The following is a 7,075-nucleotide window of genomic DNA, read 5'->3' as shown; positions in this document are numbered from 1 at the left end:
ACTCTTCTATTTTAATATTTATCCTATTACGTCCTTCTGGCGTTGTGTTCGGTGAAGTGTTTCTCATATTCCCTATCTTGTTTAATGAAAACTTCTTTAAGGGTCTAATTTGAGTTACCGATCGAAGGCTAGTTCAAATAAAGAAAGCTGTATTTTCTCCCCACTGTTCCTTCAATTGCTTACACGCCGAGGTGGCGGGATAGTTAGCGAGTTCTACTTGTAAGTGAGTTTGTAAGGCGGTCGCGGATTTTACAGCTACTGCGTCGAAACCCAATTAGATGAAGTCCGAATGCGTAAACGTCGGAGAGGTAACCTTTGAGTGCACATAAAGAAACCATTCCTGGTAGAAATCCCTGAGCCTTACACTACGATGTATCCCGTTTTGTATGTGCTGATTTCAGATGTTGTATTTGTAATTTATTTTGATGTTGCAATTTGTCATTTATAATTTCCGAACCGGTTCAGCGCCCCGAACCGGTTCGCGAACCGGTTCGCGGATCGAATTAATCGAACCGGAACTGAACCGGAACAAAATAAATTTCCTGAACCTGAACCGTAACCGAATCCGTATTTTTTTCGGTTCGACACACTGGGGTTTTTCACTTTACACGAGCTTACTGGCACTAGTGGGACCCGAGCATAGAGGCAAGCAACGCCACCAACCAGGAAGCGCCTTTGTTAAGGTGTAGTTTCAAAGTCAAAAGTGAGCGTTTTCTTTCTATCTGGTTCGCAAAACTTGATAGCGTATCCAGGCGGTCGCAGTATCCCCAGTTACGATATTTGAATGCGGCTTATAGATTGGTCCCGAGCATTGCTTGAGCACTCGATTTGGCCTCGTTATAATCAATACACGACGAGCATTCGGGTCGTGACCCGTGTCATTGCAAGTGTCCAGTCGATGCAATGACGACAATAGCCGACCCATAGCAATGTCTGAAACTCAGCGCGTGTCCTGTGCTTTGCCAACCTCAGCCCGTTGCTATGGTCAACATTGGCCGCATATAAGCGGTTCCGGATCACGTGGTGGCTTGATCTGGCTGCGAATTAAGGGGGTAAACGCAAAGCCCCTCTATCTTGAGTAAAGTGGCGCCATTCATTGTTGTGTCGAGATGTGTGCTGCGCGCCAATTCTGGGAAGAACATGTCGTCTGAAATCTAGCTCAGTGCTGCGCTGCGTCACCGTGACCTTCCCAAGGGCTCCACGTTGCCCGTGCCTCTTGCATCGACGCACCTTGCGTTACTTTTAAAACATGAGGGGGCTTTAAGGAAACGCTGCTCGTTTTTCTTTAATATTTTACTGCGACTTTTTAGCGTGTGGTGAAAAGCAAACGTGTCTGTCATGGATAATTAACATCAGGAATTCGTTCTAAGCGGTATTAACTGCATTCAGCGGAGTTAATACCACGGGGGCGCCAGAGTATTTGGTGCCCCGGTAGACTTCCGCTAGTGTATTTATTTGTTCGTCAGGAACGCACAGTGTCGGGTAAGAAGATTTTTCTTATGACAATTACCTGTAATACCTTTGTAAGAATTTGGGCGCTCTGTAGAACCTATTGTGAATAACAAAAGGATGTGAGACAAAAGAAAAAGAAGAGGAAAACCGGAAGCGCACAGGGTCCCCCAATAGCTGGCGACAGCGAGCTTGTTTGCAAACAAACATCGGTGAATATTCGCAAAGCACTAAAATCGTTGCATCGTTTCTTTAAGATTTACAGCCAACGTTGAGATAAGAAAGTCAGCTAACCATTGATTTCCTTCATGAGATTCTTAAGATGTTCCTTTTCAAGTTATTTCTACCAGCTTCAACTACCTTCGTGAAATGTTTCAATTCCCATACCGCAAGTGTTCGTAGATAGTACACAATGCCGCGTGTAGTGCTTATATTATAACGTCATACGTATATGATTTTTAACACAAAATTAAAAAAAAAATATTATTCAATAGTTAAATAGTACGTAAATGTTTCCGCACTGCCAAACGAGTGGGAGCGGCCGCGTTCGCCAAGCCAGCCACCATATTTTTCCAGTTCTATATCACTACGCACAAAAGGATGGCAGAACCCACCGTTGCGACACGAAGAGGGATCGTTGTAGATGCCACCCTTCATTGGAATACCCGAACACCTCCGTTTATGCCTTGCTTTAGAGCAACATGTGCGTTTCACATCTTGGCCACTACGCGATCCTAAACAACATAACCCTAGCGGGTAGTAGTAATCTTTATTGGCTCAGGAGAGCCGTGGCACCGCGGAAAGGCAACAGCCCGTACCATGGAGGCCCGCGGTGCCACGTCTTGTGATGATGATTATGAGGTGGTATATGCTTATAAAAGCTGCACCATTCGCCATATTCCCCAGAAGACCAATTAGGAATGCCGTTTGGCAAGTGTTCACTGTCCCTGCAACATATGCTAGATTACTACAATTTAGTTTTAGTTTAGCATTTGGTAACGCACAAGTCTACTGAAGATTGGTTCTAGGTAGAAATTACAACGTAAGGTTGAGAATGCCTAATAGTAGCGACGATGTCGAGGGCATTCCACTTTTCATTTTTCTCCCTGTCCCTTCCTACTTTTGTTTCGTCGCCCCTCCCCCTCTTTACTCGGAACACTTTTATTATTTCTTGATTTGTTGATAACCGTTCTAATTAAGTGCCAATTTACAAAGGGTTCACTGTGATGAGTCCTGCCACACCTTATTTCAGTGGATAGATAGGTTTCATTTACCTACAGGAGCACCGAGAGGGTGCCGTGGACTTGCCTCTGTCGGCATGTCCACGGCGCCCTTTGTAGAAGTTTGGACACCACCAGCGGCTCTGTCACTGTTAAAGTTCCTGGGCACACTCGCTCGCACAGTTTTCAGCAGCAAATCTAATCACACCAAACTGCGTGCGTTTATGGCCGAGAGCTCTGGTGTCAGGCAATCTGTTTACTCGCCTCGAGAAAATTTTAAACCCTGCTATGCAAACCTTTCTGATCTAAAACTGACTTCAAGACCCAGTAGGTTTCGAAGTCGGTTTCAAATAAAAAAAACAACGCGAAAGTCCACTTCGAAACCTAGGATTTTCGGCGTTGGTTTCCGAAAGGAGACGTCATCGGTTTGGTGAGAACGGGAACTGAAATCATCACATGCTAAAAATCATACTATCAGTACAACCTCTATTGTGACCTGAGTCAATCAATTCTGTTGTATGCTGCCGTGGCAGCTGAAATTGACCGCCCTGCTCCAGTACCGGTAAAGAACCCTTTATTTTCTTCTTCTTCTTCAGACTACAAATGCGACAATAGCGCCGCCACAACAGTTCCCCCCTTCAAGAATAAAAAGGAAATTCATCAATGCAACATTGAAAACAAGGACACTAGTATAAAACAAAGTCCAGCAATCTTTATGGTCTGGAGGTCTGTCTGGCAGTCCGTCTTGGTTCCATGGCCAGTGAACTGGGCGAACTGATGAGGGGACATGCTGGTGCCGGCGAGGTCGATGGAGATGCCGGCAATGTAGTCTCCAACAATGTCGCAAGAAGTGATTGTGGTTTCGCGACCATAAAAGGCGGAGATGCGGCTGATGATGTTGAGAACCATGGGATGTGGCCCAGGTTCGTATGAGGAGGTGGCTTCGTGCTTGATGGTATGACGACGAGCCGCTTCCTGTTCCACATTTTTCCGTCATCTAGACGGTAGGCATTCTTCCCCAGGTATTTCACCACCTTGAGGGGCACCGAATAGCTGAGGCTACCTTTTGCAATGTATCCTGGTAACTTGACCCGTAGTTTATCTCCCAGTTTCAGCACGCTGACGCTCTCCGGCGAGCATCCGTATACTTCTTGAACTTCTGCTGCTACTGAGTCACTTGTTGTCGCAACTCTCCCAGACTCTCTGTTAGTTGATCGAAAAAATCTTTGGACGGGCCCCCCACGATATCCAGTCTCGTCCTTGAATGGCGTCCATGCAGCTGTCCAGAGGAAAGCTGCATGGACCCTTGCGTAGTAGCTCACGTAGTGGTTCTGCCAGCTCTGCATACCGAGGGATGAACTCGGCATAGTAGCCGACCATGCCCAGAAACGAACGTAGCATGTTGACGTCTGTAGGTGCTTGAGCCTTGACAATCACGGCAACATGGCTTTGCATGGGTGACACTCCACGCACGCTGACTACATGCCCCAAGGATGACAGTTTCCGAACATTAAAGATATGCACTTGTCGTTCAACTTCAAGCCCGCTTCGCTGATGCGACAGAGAACTTCATGCAGATTCCTGAGGTGCTCCTCTGCGGTAGTTTTAAAAACAATGATGTCGTCCAGGTAGCAGCGTACTTTTTGAGATACCATCAGGATCGTAATCATCATTGTCTGGAACGCAGCTGGAGCCGGTGAACCCAAAAGAAATCCCGGTGAACCTGAAAAGTCCATCGTGGGTTATGAACGCCGTCAGCTCTCGGTTTTCCGGGCACAAAAGGACCTGATGGCACGCGCTCGATAGATCCAGGCATGATAAGTACTTAGCTCCGACCAGTGCTTGTAGCAGTTCCTCAGTGTGAGGCAACGGAAAGCTGTCAATTATGACGGCCTTGTTGACTTCACTTAAAGCGACACAGACTCCAACTTTCCTGTTTTTTTTTTACCACCGCGATCGGCGAGAACCACTCTGACGCATCAATTGTTTCGATGACCCCTGCCTGTAGAAGTAGCTGAAGCTCTTCAGAGACTTCGTCACTGACAGAAAAAGGAAGTCTTGGCAGCTTGGCAGAAACGGGTTGTACTCCTTGACGCATCTTCGCCTTGTGAGCGAATCCCTTTGCGGTACCGAGGGTTCCGTCAAAAAGGTGCTCGAAGTCATCTACCAAGTTTCGAGGAAGTCCAGACGGTACGCACGTAGTGTTGAAACATTTCAGCGCGCTACCGCTGAACTCAAGGGATGAACAAGCGATGGCGTCGATGCCGAGTATCTCTATACCGTTCAGAACAATGTAGAAGCGTACAGAAGTCTTGCACGTCTTGTTACCGACAGCAGCAACAAAGCAGCCTGCTACAGCGATCTCCTTCTGCGAAAAATCTCACAAACTTGCAGACGTACCTTCCAGCTGGTTAGCAGAACTGAAGTTTCTCTTGTACGTATCTTCCGACATTATGGAAACTGCTGTCTCTGTGTCAGCCAAGAATGATAGGGGTGTTCCTTCGACTTGAAATGGAGTGTAGATACCGCTCTTCGGTTTATCGTGCAGGTGAAGAACACTAAGAAGGTCCTCGTCAGAGCAATTCAAGCACGCAACTTCTCTGACAGTACCACCTTTGCTATTGTGACTGGCGGTTCTCTTGCAGACAACACGAAAATGTGCGACTTTCCGGCATCCGGCACACTTTCTCCCTCTTGCTTTGCATGCAGCGGAATTAGCAAGATGTCCCGACGACCCGCAGCGGTAACATTTCTTCGAAGTGGAAAATGAAGGTTCTCCCTGTGTACGCTGTGGTCGCTCGGCGTTCGGAGACTTAACGTCCCCCTTCTGCACCGGTGAAGGCGATACGAGCTCTTTGGAGTACCGGACCGCTTCCTCGACCAGTCGGCAGATGGACAGCGCCCGGTCGAGGGTTAGACTACTTCCTTCCAGTAGGAGACGCTCTCCTAACTGCTGGCTCGTAGTCTTCGCCACCAGCCGGTCTCGGATGAACTCGTCCGCCAAGAGTCCGAACTCGCAGTCCGCCGACAGGTCTCGCAGCTCGGCAACGAATACTTCGACATATTCCCCCGGTAGCTGCGCTCGCTGCCTGAAGCGGTGTCGTGCAACGACCACGTTCGAAGTTGCCGGGAAGTAGGTCTCCAGGGCCGCCAAAGCGATATCGTAGTCGTCCGGCGCAGTCGGTGTCTTCGTGCCGGCAGTGGGTGTCTTCAGTGGTACCAGGGGATGCGTCTCTGGAAGTGTTTAGAAGGCTCTCTGTCCTTCAACACCGAGGCAATGTAGAAGTAAGGCCTTCCGCCGAGCAGGTCCATGGGCGTCGCTTCACGAAGCCAGCAGGTACTTTCGGAACACCCGCCGCCACTGTTTCTAAGGGATAGCAGGTCTCCCGGGAGCGGGAAGGAAAGGAACTGGCACCGCTAAACCCGTTTTCACCTCAAGAAAAAAGGACATTTTGCTTCATGTTCATACGCCGCGCGAAGTAGTTCTTACAAGATTTGGTTGTTGGAGGCAGACGCGATGCTTTTGGTGTTTGAGACGTATACGTCTTGATAAAGTAACATGTATCTAATCTAAAATGCACCAACATATATCTAAATTCTCAGCATAAAGAGGAAAATTAGTAATGCTCCGCGAGAAACAGTACCTTTTTACTACGGTTCTTGAGGTGAAAACGGGTATAGGCGCATGCTTGCCGGTACATCACTCGTCGCCAATATCTTGTATGCTGCCGCGGCAGCTGAAGTCGACCGCCCTGCTCCAGTACCGGTGAAGAACCCTTTACTTTCCTCTTCTTCTTCAGACTAAAAATGCGACAAAAGCGCCACCACAACAAATTCTTCTTTTATACGCCGGAGGAAACCATTCCGACGACAGTTTGTGTTGCCTTCTCAGGGTACGATGTGGAGGCAGCGAAGAGCATGAACATACACGTTGATACAGTTCAGTTTTTCGAAGTGCAAGGTTTGGAGAATGGCTTGACTGCGGTTATGGCGGCCTACTGGCTTTTCGGCTTCGCCCATGGCCAGACGACATACAATACGAGCTGCCTTATTGAAAGGCGTTGTCTTATTCTAACCTACTCGGCAGCTAGAGTCAGTTGTAAACAAGGTGAATATTACAATCAATAAAATACCTGTAGCCGGCCTGCTGAACACAAGGTGCAATCACCGAAGTCTAGTGAAACTCCTGCCATCGTTGTTTCGATTTTAGAAATCACTAAAGGCTTTCTTTGGTTTTCTTGAGATGGCGGTTGCAAGTTGTGTGGCTCGCATATCTAAGTATGCTTCGATTCATTACCAGCTTTATTAATTTATATCCACCATATATTTCTAGTCCTGCGTGTTGTTTCCTAGTCAGCAAACTATTAGGCACTTGTTTTGACTAGTTACATATTTTTACGCTTTTA

The 7,075-nt window shown here is 47.6% G+C and overlaps 1 pseudogene; it reads right to left on the bottom strand.

Moving 5' to 3' along the window:
* Positions 1–5,049: 5,049 nt before the first annotated feature.
* Positions 5,050–6,862, bottom strand: LOC120836529 (annotated as a pseudogene).
* Positions 6,863–7,075: the final 213 nt, after the last annotated feature.

This window comes from Ixodes scapularis, unplaced genomic scaffold, assembly GCF_016920785.2.
Source record: "Ixodes scapularis isolate PalLabHiFi unplaced genomic scaffold, ASM1692078v2 PGA_scaffold8__174_contigs__length_109621045, whole genome shotgun sequence".
Taxonomy (NCBI): domain Eukaryota; kingdom Metazoa; phylum Arthropoda; class Arachnida; order Ixodida; family Ixodidae; genus Ixodes; species Ixodes scapularis.
The sequence above is the reverse complement of the archived record's forward strand: the minus strand, read 5'-3'. Positions and strand labels throughout refer to the sequence as shown.